At 46.3% G+C, this 14,498-nt stretch overlaps 1 protein-coding gene across 1 annotated transcript in view; it reads right to left on the bottom strand.

Annotated features, from left to right (window-relative positions):
- The window catches only part of KIAA0040 (KIAA0040 ortholog), a 42,143-nt gene extending 28,720 nt beyond the window's left edge, over positions 1–13,423 (bottom strand). Inside the window, exon 1 of the mRNA XM_014589682.2 lies at positions 13,040–13,423. The gene's annotated coding sequence lies outside the window, so the exon portion shown is untranslated. The remainder of the gene's footprint in view (positions 1–13,039) is intronic.
- Between the last annotated feature and the right edge of the window lie 1,075 nt (positions 13,424–14,498).

Raw genomic sequence — 14,498 nt, 5'->3', positions numbered from 1 at the left:
GTGACTGGCTACTTTTGACTCTCCAGTGAGGCTGTCAGTACCAAGAAATAGCAATGAGAACAACCGAGACCTGACTTGCAAAGACTGCAGGCCTCTGATGAGTATTGGCCTTGTTCTCACAGGCTACCTTATTGAATATTAGATTAAATCACTTGCAGAGGAGAGTACCCCTCCCCTTCCATTGTTGGAAAGCCCTAGTTGGCTTGTATTCCTGACATTTCAGTGTTCTTGAGTTGATATCATTTCATTCATTAATTTCTGGCTGCCAAGCCTTGCAAAGCATGCGTGTCTGCAACACTCAGTCTTACTACCTCACGGTTAGTACTGTAAAAAGCCCTCTTGTTCTTTTCCTGGAAGGAGAAACTGCCTTTATTGCCTTTATTCTTCCTTCCCTGATTTGGGTTGTTGACACCACTGAGGCCAAGGAAGCCACAAACTGCCATGTCCCTTCTCCGCAGTACAGTAGCACATAACCCAATTCAATTTTCATTTGCCGAGTGCCTACCGTGTGCATGAGAAACTTCTCTCTTTTCTAAGGCTTTCCCGGATATTGCTGCTCAATGAGAAGTGGAAAGCCTGCCAGCTGTTGGTGTAAGGGACTCAAAATCAGCTAAAGATAGAGATCGTGCATCAAGGAATTTTTATATCATTTTGGGAAAATGAATGAGCACAAGTACCATGAGGCATGACTAGCTAAGTGTCCCAAGGAAAACACAAACAAATGCTTGTGGGAACAGTGAGTGGAGAGCTGTTGATCCCCGTGGAGACTCTGGGGAAGGCTTCGAGGAAGGGGCGATCTGAGTAGGCACTTGCAGGGTGAATAGGATGTTTAAGGGCAGTGAGGATGAGAAAGAGAGTTCCAGGCTGCTCAAGAAAGCACAGCTGGTTCAGAGATGGGGTTTCATCAAGGTGGCCTAGGTGCCAGCCTAGAACTGAGTTCTCCCACCTCCCACTGTTATCACTACCACTCAATAGCTTCCTCCAGCCATCTTCTTTTCCTGGGCCCTTTCTCCCACCAGCTGCTGTTTCTGCCAGGGCATTCCAGGAGCCTCCACTGCAGGGTGGGGATTCCTTAAGGAAGGAGGGTGCTGCTGGGACATGACTCTTCCAGCACACTTCATAATATGTTATGACTTAAATGTTCAGGGATAGGGCTGAGGGGTGTGACGAGTGAACACATTATTTTTGACCCACAGCTCTCTAGCTTGTAGAGCGTGGTTTTCCTGTGCTCTAACACCACCACATTACTCTTTCAGATAGACTGGCCTGACCAAAGGCTGACCATCACTTAAGGGTTGTGTGAATGCAGGAAGTCCCTTTACCTCTTTACGCCTCAGTTTCTTCAACTATAAAAGGAGGTCAAGAAAGATTCTCCATCATAGGGTTGTTGCAGGAACAGGACGAGTTAATGTGGTTAAAGCAGTGGCTGGGACAGAGCAAATATCCAGTGAAGCTGGCCTTATCAGTCAGGCCCCCTGTAGCCACTTGAGCATGTGATCCCTGCTGTGAGGATGTTTAAGGGCAGTGAGGATGAGAAAGAGAGTTCCAGGCTGCTCAAGAAAGCACAGCTGGTTCAGAGATGGGGTTTCATCAAGGTGGCCTAGGTGCCAGCCTAGAACTGAGTTCTCCCACCTCCCACTGTTATCACTACCACTCAATAGCTTCCTCCAGCCATCTTCTTTTCCTGGGCCCTTTCTCCCACCAGCTGCTGTTTCTGCCAGGGCATTCCAGGAGCCTCCACTGCAGGGTGGGGATTCCTTAAGGAAGGAGGGTGCTGCTGGGACATGACTCTTCCAGCACACTTCATAATATGTTATGACTTAAATGTTCAGGGATAGGGCTGAGGGGTGTGACGAGTGAACACATTATTTTTGACCCACAGCTCTCTAGCTTGTAGAGCGTGGTTTTCCTGTGCTCTAACACCACCACATTACTCTTTCAGATAGACTGGCCTGACCAAAGGCTGACCATCACTTAAGGGTTGTGTGAATGCAGGAAGTCCCTTTACCTCTTTACGCCTCAGTTTCTTCAACTATAAAAGGAGGTCAAGAAAGATTCTCCATCATAGGGTTGTTGCAGGAACAGGACGAGTTAATGTGGTTAAAGCAGTGGCTGGCACAGAGCAAATATCCAACGAAGCTGGCCTTATCAGTCAGGCCCCCTGTAGCCACTTGAGCATGTGATCCCTGCTGTGGCCCAAAGACGGGAGCTCAAGGATGTGGAGGGGACCACACACATGACTCTCATGACTCCTGTGTGTGTCATGGACAGATGTCCCATTACCTTATCATTTCAGAGCCAGTGAGGAATGCTATGGCCTGTAAAATGGTATCAGCTTACTGATGCTGTACCCCATGTACAGTCCCTCCTAGATACAGGTGAGAAAAAAGGACATACAGGCTGGGGCATTTTCTGGAGCTGCATGTTACACAGAGAACATCGCAGGTGAAAATTACCCCCCGATGATGTGTGAAAGATGACTGATAGGACTGATGCTGCTCCTGTCTCCTTCCCACTCCATGTTAAGCTATTTTAGCGCTTTCTCCACTGGGGATCTCCAGTGTCCATTTAATGCTGGCACATAGTAGATGCTCAGTTAAGCCCAGTGATTGATTAACTGCCTGACTGGTTCTAGTCTTGGGGGATGAGAAAGAACCAGAGTTTGGAGTATCTCTGTGTTACCCCCATAAATCCAGCATGCTCCCATACATCCAGGGCACCCTGAGCCTGCACCTCCTTGCCCTCTGTAGGGCCTGGCCCTAAAGTGATGTAGTGGGGGGGAGGGGCTACAGCAGGGGAAGGGTGGGAACTGAGGCCAGGGCAGAACAGGGGCCAAACTTCTACAGCTGAGGCTGCAGCCAGTGCAGCAGCTCATGGCTCAGGTACGTTGTCAGGCACCCAAGAGCCAGCTGAGCAGGGATGAAGGGGTGGCAGGATTCCAGAGTGGCATAGTCCAGAGCCTGTGCACTGAGTGAAGAGACGGCAGCACTTGCAAGCAGAGATCCAAGGACAGACTTACCCCAGGGATGAAGCCACTTCTCACAGATCTAAGTGAGAGAGGCAGGACTGTGGCCAGGAGCTTGCAGGCTTCTGGGCGGGAAGTGGTAGGGGACAGGTCCCTGCAGGAGGAAACTTGCCTGCCTTTTGTTTCATGTTTTAAAAATTCACCACAGCCTCTAGCATAGTGTCAGGTGCAGATGGAGGTGTCTAAGACATGTGTACGGGAAAAAATGCAGCCAGAGGAGGCTGGTTGGGTCAACTTCTGCCATCTAAAGTCAGGCTGCCTTGCCTTCCATGGCTTTTCACAATTCTTTGGACAGAGGAGCTGAAGATGACTGACCAATGGTGAGTGATACACCAGGTCCCATTGATGATCCTCAGAGACAGGAGTGAGCATTTCCTGCCGTGTAGAGTCCAGGCCTTCTCATGAAGCTCAGCCCAGGCAAATGGCCTTGGGCACTATGGAGCCATAAGCTAAGAGTCTCTGGAGCCACAATGCAGCTGTGAGAGAACATAGGGAAATTACAATTTTGGAAAGAGGTTTACCAGCTCCTTTTTCCTTCAGCATCCCATGAGACTGTAGAACCTCCTCTTTTGGAAGAACCAGAGCCATTCTAGGGCCTTTTCTCATTTCCTTCCCCAGATCCTGGGCCACATCTGTTTTGAGTGAGTCAGTGAGTTGAAATATAGGTCCCAAGCGCTGGAGTTCTGTCACAGTGTGGCAGGGGTTAGAAATCCCATCTGCTGATGTGCACAAGAGTGTTAACCTCTGTTTAATGAGCAGCTACTCTGGGCCAGATAAGGTAGTATCAGAAGAGCTAAACTTACTAAGGGTCCCAGAGGTTTAAGAAGAAAATAAGAGACTTAGATTTCATTGCCTCTGGGAAGTCTATTTCTTAGAGTTGGGCTAAGTGCTCTTCCTCTGAGTCCTCTGGGTCCCTGTTGTGACACCTATCAGAGCATTTATTATGCTATTCTAATTGACTCTTTACCCATTTGTTTGCCAAAACAGGCTGTATGCCCCTGAGAAAAAACAGCTCTTATTCATCATTGGTGGCAGAAGTGGAGTTTCTTTGTAGGAGCCAGGAGAAGGATTCTTAGCTCTCGGGACAGAGCTTAGTTTCCTCATCTGTAAAACAGGGACAACCGTAGTACTTACTCTGTTGAGTTGTCAAGAGAGTTAAGTGAGAGGAAGTAAGTAGAGTACTTAGTAAAGAACAACATAAATGTTGCTGTTTTTAGCTGTTCCTTCCTACTTAGTTACACCAAGAAGGGTTTTTAGTTTACCACAAATATTTTTTATTGCAACATACAAATAATTCTGTATCTCTAGGGCAATGAGAGGCAGAATTTGATATCTTTTATGCAAGTATAAGACCAAAGGCATAAAATAAGGGACCAGGCATGGGAAAGTATGCAACTTAATATGTGTATATATTATCTTTAAGAAAGGAAAAGGAATTTATAAGTAGGCTGATTTAAAAAATGTGTGGGAAAGAAAGCAGTTAGTTGGTTCCTCAAAAAGTTAAATATAGGAAACAGCCAGGTGGTGTGGTGGTTAAGGTGGCTGGATCCCACATGGTCCAGTGCACAGTTCAAGTCTCAGACCTGGTGACTTGAAAAATATACCAGGTGTGTGTGCAAGTATAGCCAAAATGGAGGAGGGATTGTGGCATGGCCATCCCCTCAGTGATGGTGGCAATGGCTCATTTTCCCACTCTCTCTTTCTCTCTTCCTGTCTCTTTAGCGAGTGCACACACCCTATAACAAAAACAAAAAGAAAACAAAACAAAAAAATTAAACATGGAATTACCATAAGATCCAGCAATACCTCTCATAGATATGTGCCCAAAAGAACTGAAAACAGATACTCAAACAAATCTGTGTACACGTTGTATGTGCAAATTCACTGCAACTATTCACAACGACCAATAGGTGGAAACAACTCACACACCCTTCAAGTGATAAATGGTTAAAAAAAACCCTGTGGTATAATCATACAATGGGAATATTATTCAGTCATAAAAACCCAAAGAATCAATATACGCCTCAACTTGGATGATCCTAAAATACTGCTGGCATAGTGGCTAAGACACTGGACTCTCATATACGTCACATCCTGAACCCAACAACTTGAAACTCATGTCAGGCACGTGTGCATGCATGCATGCTGAAAATCTTGAGAGGAGAATGGAGAAGGAATTGAGAAGGAATTGCATCATGGCCATTCCCTCTGGGGGGTGGTTTCTCACTTTGTCTCTCTTTCGCTCTATGTCCCTGGAGAACGCATGTGCCTGATAGCAAAAATCGTTCTCTAAAAAAGAAAATAAAAGGAAAGACTATGCTAGGGGCCAGCAGATGGTGTAATGGTTATGTTGCTGGACTCTCATGTAGTCAATCATAGTCTGAGACCTGAACTCGGTGGCTTAAGTTCATACCGGGCATGTATGCATCCATGCCCAAGATCTCGAGAGGAGGATGGATTGCAGTGTGGCCATTCCCCCTAGGGGTGATTTCTTGTTTTCTGTCTCTCTGGTGAGTGCATGTGCCCTATAGCAAATATCTCTTTCAAAAAAAAAGAAAGAAAGAGAAAATACTATGCTAAGTGTAAAACACCAGTTATTGAAGGTCATATATTGTATGATTCTATTGAACAAAATACCTAGAAGAGGTAAATCTATAGAGGCAGAATGCAGAGGAGTGGTTGCAGAAAGAGGGAGCAATGGGAGAAACTGTTTAATGATTGCAGTTTTTTACCTTGGAGTATTGAAAATGTTTTAAACTAGATATAGAAGGTGGTCGCACAACATTTTGAATATCCTAAATACCCCTGAACTGCATGTTTATAAAATGATTAATTTAATGGACTGTGAATTTCACTTCAATGAAAAAAATACAGGAGGAGATCATTTAAAATTTCTTGAAAGTTAATATATGGCCCAAGGAAAAGGATGGCATAGTTCCCATTATTAATCACTTGAGAAATATAAAATATTGTCAATGATCTGCTAGGCATGTGTTTATTTATTCCCTCGCATACCAAATATTGAATGACCACATACCGAATGATTAAGTTGTCCCCCGCCCCAGGTTCCATCTAGATGAATATTTTTTAAACCACCAAAATCTTATTCCTGGAAAATGCTTGTCAGGAGCATCTGATCTTCTTCCAATGTGGCACATGTCTGTGACTATGTCTCCTTCCTTGTCCCAGACAAGGGACAGGGTGGGAGTACAGAACCTCTGCCTGAAAATGAAGTGCTTGTTCCATGACTGGCTTTGTGCCATGACCCAATAAGATGGTATTCACCCAGCGCCTTCCTTAGAGGGTCAATAGTGTCCTGAAGAAGAGCTGAGGACAGAGCACAGTCATTAGAAATCAGCAAGTACCCTACAGCACCAGGCAAGGCATTGATTTTTCCTGATTCAGTGAAGGCTGCATTCAGTGTCCCACATGGCAGGATCTATGTTTCTAATTTGGAAACTAGGAGAGCTCTGAGCAGGTTCTATCTAGGTGCCATGGCATGCAAATGAGCTCCCCTTTCCCATTGAAGCCTTCATTATAGGATGGTGTGGGTCACCCCTTTAATGAGCCTCGAGGCTTTAATCTAGGCCACCACAGTGCTTCATTGGCAACTGCTACTCAGCAGATTGTGGATCTTGGGCAGAAGGGACTGTTTCAAGTCAGGAGTGGAAGGTGGGGAGAGAGAAGGATGGGTGAACACCATCAGTCGTTTACAATAAAGGGGCTTGGCAGATGCTTGAGTCTGCAGGGCTGGCCTGAGGAGAGGCATATTTTCTTTCGGTTTTGATATTTTTCCCTAGCATCATGTTGAATAACCAACATAAACTGTGATGTGCTCCCAAAACAATCTGGCAGCTGGGGGGCATCAATGGCTGTCCTCTTTGTATGTCTCACATTCCTAGCACCACCGTCAGCCAATCGTTATAGACAGCCTAGAGTACAGTCTGAAAATTCATGGGAGTCAAGAAAGGTTGAAGGGACATTTGTTTGTTCTGGTTTTCTAACCCCTGGGAAGGTCGCTTTGATCCCTGTGTAAGTTCCTTTGTAGTGTCAGGCTAGTGTGTATCAGCTTGCAGGCTACAGCCAGGGCTTTGGGTATATGATGGCCACACGGAAATAGAGACCAAAAGCTGACACTTTGCCACCAGTGAAGCTGCTTAGAAACCTAAGGTCAGACACCATAAGCAGGAGGACACAGATTATCTGGTTTGAGTTGGGGAAAGTAAGGAGGCTCCTTACTCAGAGCACACCATAGTCTTCTTTTATTTGATGACCACTGTCACCTGTCATGTAGGTTCACAAATAGCATATCCACCATGCCATTCTGTTCTCAGAATTCCAAAGGTAATAGGACTTCCCATTGCTTTCTGCTTCTATCCCTGCCCCAACCCAGTCTCAACACTCACCTCTCAACCTAGGACCCAGAACTCCTCCCTCTCAGGAAACTTTGAGACTAAAAGCACTATAATGTGCAACTGTCCTCCTATATCTTCTTCATATCCATATTGTCTTCTCTCTTCTGCCAATTTGCTACTCTGACTTGCAAACTAAAAGAAATTGCTATGGGCTTTCCTTCAACCAATCTGGCTTGAAATTGGGGCTGTATTTGCAGAGAATAAAACTCAACAACAAAAACATCCAAATGTAAGGAAGTTACAAATGGTTAAGAGCAAGGGCAAGTGTGTAATGGCTTACAAGCACAACCTATGATTCAATTTTGACCAAGAGATACAGCAATGGTTAGATTTCTTTCACTTTTTAAAAAATTCTATTTCATTTCTTATCATTATTATTTGTTTAATTGGACCAGAAAGAGACAGAGAGAGACAAAGGGAAGGCAGGAAAGCAAGCCTCTAGGTCTGGGACTTCAAACTGTGGTCAGCCATGTGGGAGTCCAGCACCTCAACCACCACGCCAACTGCCAGCTCCGATTTCTTTCATTTCTTACTTTAGGGCACAGCTTGCTTATAATCATGGGAGTGAGTCTCTTCCCAGGGGTGGAGACTGGATCTGGACACTGCCAGGGTCCTTTGGGAGTTGCCCCTGAGAAAGGAATTTTGTGTTTGTGGGAGGCTCATTTTAGAACTTACTTATTGTTCCTTGGTTTATGCTAAATGTCCATTCATGGCTCCAGTTGATGCTCTGATCCAACAGCTCAGACCAATGTGGGGGAAAAGTCTAGAAATCTGACCTGTGCTGTAGCTCTGGGGACTGCCATTCAAAGAATTTGCTGCAGATCTTTCTTTTGCTTTTTAGAGAAGGAACAAGTCTATCTTGCCACTATCTTTCTTTTTTGTTGTTGTGTCTGCATTGAGTCTCATGAGCTCCTCTTACTCTCTGAAGCCTTTTTTATTGAATGGCAAATGACATGTGGATATTTGGTGTAGAATGCCAATGCATCCACAGGGTTCCAGCACATTCTTATGTCTCTTCTTGACAAGTCTGATGAAATGCTAAAAGAGTTTTAGTTTATTAAGGCTCCCAGTGTGATTTCCCTTCTTCAGGGGCCTGTGAAGAAAGTTTAAGAATTGAAAAAAGTTTAAGGATTGAAGTGGAGAAAGCAGAAGAGATAGGAGTGGTGTGGAGATTGCCTTCATGATGAGCTTTCCCTTCCTCAGGCGCCTGTGAAGAAAGTTTAAGGATTGAAGTGGAGAAAGCAGAAGAGATAGGAGTGGTGTGGAGATTGCCTTCATGATGAGCTCTCTTGAGGATCTGCTCCTGGTTTGCTTGGAGACCATCCAGGAAAGGTTCAGCTTTCAAATACAATGTTCATTTTGCCTCCCTGCCAATATTGTATACCTGTATGTATAGTATATGAACTACAGAAGGTCCGGGTGATAGAAACCCTAGGCTGTGTGGGCTACTCCTAAATAGAGAGAACTTGAATTCTGGTCCCTCCATTAAACAACTATGTGACCCTGGCACACACTTCTCCTCCTTGAATTTCAGTTTGCTCATCTGTGAAGTGAGGGGGTGGAGTTGGTTCATCTCTAAAGTGTTTTTTTCATTTGAAGTCTCTGAATCTGTGGTTACTTCCCCTTCTTCATCAACAGTTGGCCCCTGTTAGAACTCTGTTTACTTGAAATATTTGATGTTGGCATAAAATTCAAGCTTTACTGGGTTGGAATAGGTCAGGCTCTCCTAGTCGAAGCAGGGGAAAACTACAAATACATCCAAGCCATCAGCCGATGCTCAGATTCAGTGCCATTGTGGTTTAATCGGTACTTGGGTGAGGACAGAAAAAGATATTTTTCCCATCCCCCTCTACAAGTGAGGTGGGTCTGTGGCCTACCAAATAGAATAATCCTGCTCCTGGGAGTCCTTGTGTAATATACAACCGCATAAACATTAGCTGAGCATTGACTTCCTTAGGCTCTGACCACTCCAGCTAAGGAGTGAAAGAGGAAGAGGCTAGAGGAGATGCACATCATTGATGATGGAAGGAGACTTTTAATTACTGCCTTCAAATATTTCATATGATTAAAAGGGTGCAAGTTGGGACCAGCAGATGGCATAATGGTTACATTGCTGGACTCCCACATGGACTCACTCTGCTGTGTGAGTCCTAGACCGGAGGCTCGAAACTCACTCTAGGCATGTGTTCATGAGTGCGCAAGATCCTGAGAGGAAACTGGAAGAGAAGGGATTAAGGCATGGCTACTCCCCAGGGGGTGACTTCTTGCTTTCTGTTTCTTTCTGTCTCTCTGGTGAGTGCTCATACCCTATAGCAGAAATCTCTCTTAAAAAACAAAAAACAAAAAAACAACAACAAAAAACAGAGAGAGAGAGAGAGAGAGAGAGGAAAAAAGGTGCGAGTTTGGGCCCAAAATGCTGCCCAGGTCCTACACCCTCACAGTCCCATCTGATTTTGGTAGCTTCATAAGGCAAGTTTAGTAACAAAAATAAAATCCCTTACATCTTTCTATATATAAGCTTTCAATTTATGTAGCAGATTAAATGTACTTTTAAAATTTGACTCTGATTCTAAACATTGCCCTGGTGAGTAATAATTATTTTCATTTTAAAAATAAGGAAAATGAAGTTGAGAGACTCAACAACTTGTTCAAGGTGAGCTAATAAGTGGTTAAGTCAAGAACTGAACCCATGTTTGTCTAGCTCCAAGTTCAAGGGTTTATCCTTCCATGTAGATTGTACAAGATGAGCTGGGCATTAGCAGCCAGACCTAAAGAACTATTCTAAGGGTCTCAGATTCATTTCAGCAAGTTATCCTCCTGGTTTTTATGAAGGCAGGACTCTCCCACACAGGTGTGGCAACTGAAGAGGTCTTGGCAAATCTTAGAGCTGTACTAAATATCCACTTTTCACAAGGGGGAATGATTCCTGGGAAATTCACTTGTTGAATTAAATGCATTTTCTCTACCTACGTTCCAGTAACCAAGAATTCTCTGTACCAGTTTAGGCACTGTTGTGCAAGGCATCCTGGGAAAGCCTTCCGTCTGGAGAGAGTCATTGGAAGTCACCATACGATATGAAAATAGTAACTATGGGCCACGACTGACAAATCCAAAACCTTTCCACGTCAACGTGGTTTCACTGATAGTGTTCTCACAGGCCTCTTTAGATGTCTTCAGCAGCACTGCTTTTTTGAAAGTTAATTTATTCAGTTGTTTCTTTTTTTTTTTTTTTTTTCCCAGAAGAGGGACAGAGACAGAGACAGGATCCCCAATTGTGTCCTTGCATCACAATCTACCCTGACCCTTAGCTTGCCTGAATCCATTGCTTCTGCAGTGTTCACTTTCCAAATAATCCCTGGGGGAGGAATTCGGGCTCCCTCCTTTGGGTCGTTTCAGTGCCCTGCAGCTCCCAGTATTATGATGTATCATCATGTGCCTCATAACAATGTTTCGCACATTGACGGACTACATATATAGTGGGCTCACATAAGATTATACCTTGTAGCCCAGGTGTGTAGTAGGCTGCACCATTTTGGTTTGTGCAAGTACACTCTATGATGTTCATCCAATGAAAACACCAAATGACGCATTTCTCAGGACATATCCCCATAATTAAGGGATGCATGACTCCATATTATTCGGAACTGTACTTTGGTATCTGATTCATTTACCAGACCAAGAGTCCCCCAGATCAGAAACTATCTCATTATCTTTGGACTCCAAGGACCTGACATACTGCCCAGTACTGGACTGGGTAGGTACAGTAAATGTTAAATGAATGGATGGGATGGATGTACCATCCTCTTCGATGAATCAATGACTAATTTAGTTTGTTTCATGCTCACTATTCTCTTGGGTTTAGCCTTGGGGAAAAGGTCAGTAGTCATTCTCTTTTCATCCAGAGGTTAAATATTAGCAATGTAGGGAGGCTTGAGAAACCTCTGTTTTTCAATATGTCTCTTTCCTAAAATTGTATCTCAAGTGAGGATGGGGAGGCTGAATTTTAAAGCAAAAGAAGGACTTGATCAGATTTTCCTCCTATACCTCCCTAGCCCAGCACGAAGGGAAGCGCAGGCCCATCAGACCAAGTGGGTGGCTGAACTGAATCAGCTCAGAGGCTAGTCAGACCCTTGCGGAATTCTTGAGGTAGAACCTGCAAACCATTTGAAAAAGGGTTAGGAGTAGGACACCGTGATGCTATTTTTCAAGTCCTGCTCAAGGCTTTCTCATTATCTACCAGGACTTCAGAATAAGGGTTTCTTGTCTTTTTTTTTTTTTTTTTTTTGGGGGGTTTTTTTTCCCTTGGGGGGGTGGCGTTTCCCGGACGCGGAATTCTTGAGGTAGAACCTGCAAACCATTTGAAAAAGGGTTAGGAGTAGGACACCGTGATGCTATTTTTCAAGTCCTGCTCAAGGCTTTCTCATTATCTACCAGGACTTCAGAATAAGGGTTTCTTGTCTTTTTTTTTTTTTTTGAGAGAGAGTTTTTTTTACCATAGGGTGTGTGCGCTTGCCAGACAGAGAGAGAGAGAGACAGAAAGCGAGAAATCACCCCTCAGCGGGGATGGCCACGCTGCAATCCCTTCTCCCCTGTGTGAGTTTTAAGCCACTGGGTCTGGGACGTGAACTGTGGTAGACTACATGGGAGTCCAACAACATACCCATTACACTAACTGCTGGTCCCTTCCAGAATAAGGGTTTCTTAAAATCAGCTTCAGGTTCTTATGAGCTGTGGCTGAGTGAATAAAAAGCACCAACTTTGAAAAGGAGTTGCTTCCGAGATGCTCAAGGCACTTTCTCTCCTTTTCCTCATTCAACAGAATCAGTGGAGCAGCCCTGCCAGGTACTGAGCGTGCTGGCTGTCAGAATTCTCTGTTCAATTAGCTTCCCATTTGGTTAGGCAGGACTGGTGTTCCTCCTAGCTAAGCCCACAGTTTACTTTCCTCCATTCTTACATAATGTATTCCCATTAAGCTCTTCAAATGCTAGGAAAACAGGGCCTCTTATGGCCCCTTCCATTCTTACCTCTTGGGTGGGATGGGGGTCTTGGAGTGGAACCATTCAGACAAAGAAGTTGGGAAGCAATCTGTCACAGAATTCCCTGGAGCCTGAGAACTCAGGTAGGTTCCCACTCCGTCCCTGAGATCCAGGTCACGTTTTCCTTCTGGCCAGTTTCTAAGTCCCACACAAAAGTTGGTGTCACCTAGGGTGATTTAGAGACTTCTAAGCCCCTAATGCTTTCTGGAGGGTTTCTCAGCCCTTGGCTTTCTCAGTAGCAAACAGAATATCCATCTGTCCCCTTCTAGCTGCTCCTACAGGCAGCCGTTGTCAACCCAAATAGGAGAACTCCACCCCAGCCCCAGGAACTCATGCGGACTCAGCCCCGGAGCAGATGGAAGGAAGGCGGCTGAGGAGGGAAACGAACCAGAACTAAAGTTTTGAAGGGTCAAGAGGAGATTTAGACACAGTCCTTTCATCTCACTGATCTCTGGGGTGGTATTACCCTTCTAAAGAAAAAGACTGAGTGGGAAGTCCGCATCCAGAGGGCAGCTGAAAATGTCTCGTTAAAAAACGCAGTAATAACAAGTCTTGAAACTCACCTTTCAGCCTGCGGGCGGACTCCCTGCAGGCGGGGTGGCCCGGGTCAGCCGGACTGCCCAGTCTGACAGTGCCACCCGGCTGGCGCCCCCGCCGTCTGGCCGAGCGCGTGCGGAGCGGAGGCCCTGGGCTCAGAGGTGCGGCCCGCACCCGCCGCGTACCTGCAGCGCCTGCCGCCCGAGGACCGCGCGCCCTGAGCTCCCTGCGCTCCGCCGGCCGACGCCTAGCATACTTGAGGTTTCACTCCCACTCAGTCCTGCCCCTGATGTCAGAGACAACTTCCTGAATCGGACGAGGCGTCTCTCCGGCTCGCCGGGCTCGGCCCCAGCTCTGCGCCCGGAGCCAGCAGTCCCCGGGTGCCCTTGGCCTTGGGCGCACACGCCCCAGACGCGCCCCCTCCCCGTCTTCCCGCCCCGCGCCCCAGCCATTACGTGTTCCTCCCCCCTCCGTCCGGAACACGCCTCCTTCGGGACACAGCCGCTCTCCTCGCCTGCGGAGCCGCCCGTTTCTTGCACAGACGCACCAGTGTTCCCAGGACGTGAGACCAACTCCGGCAAACTCAGCTCGGGGAGACAGTGAGGCGCTGCTAGACAGAGCGGCCTTCTCGGAAAGGGGGAGGGAGGCCCCCCGACAGGCCTGTGAAGGTTCCTGTTCCTCACCTGGACCAACACAAATGACAGGCCCCTCGAGTCAATGCCTTGCTCCAACGGGGGCACGCCGCACCGTCAAAAAAGCCTTTGCAGGCGAGTTAAAGGGAGCTATGCGACCCCAGAAACTGCTGGAAGCAGAGACGAGGGAAAAGCTGACTTTTAAAAAGTTCTCGGAGATGCTTCCTTCTCATCCTCTATTGCTCCTCAACTATTTTTTTCTCCCCCGGATTCAGCACTCCAACTGCACAGTCAGCCATATGGGATCTATCCGCCTTTACCATCACCCACCAGCTGCCCCAACTTCCCAACCACTTTTTATTCAGATTTCTGGATCTCATTCCAAGTACCAGGACCAAAAGAAAATGAAAAGTCTTTGCTGGACATTGGCTGCAAGGCTCCAAACCCAAAGCTCTGAAGACCCAGTGGAGCAGCTTGTTCAGAGTCTCCAAGGTTTCTGTGGATGCCAAGGGGGTGAGGCCTTGCTCTGGCTGTGTGGGCTAGGAGCCTCCATACAGTCATTTCAGGAGGTCCTTCCCTGACAGGGCCTGAGGCTCTCCCTCCTGACTGTATTTGCCACAGGTGCACAGGTAGCAGGAGCTGGTGCTGGGCTAGGACTTGGCCTCCACCCACCCTGTCTGAGCAGTGGTATTCTTTGGCCTGTGCGTGTGGACATTAAAATGAGGGGTGCAGCCAACTGTTACCATCCGGGAACAAGCGATTCCTTTCTGCAGAAGGAATGGAATGACTCCTAGTTGAAGGGCCAAAGAGAAAATCCAGCTCTCCAGCCAAGAATGTCAAGAATGATTAGGGA

The sequence above is a fragment of the Tupaia chinensis genome, unplaced genomic scaffold (assembly GCF_000334495.1).
Source record: "Tupaia chinensis unplaced genomic scaffold, TupChi_1.0 Scaffold000369_1, whole genome shotgun sequence".
In the NCBI taxonomy this organism is placed as follows: Eukaryota; Metazoa; Chordata; class Mammalia; order Scandentia; family Tupaiidae; genus Tupaia; species Tupaia belangeri.
This window is presented reverse-complemented; position numbering and strand designations above follow the sequence as displayed.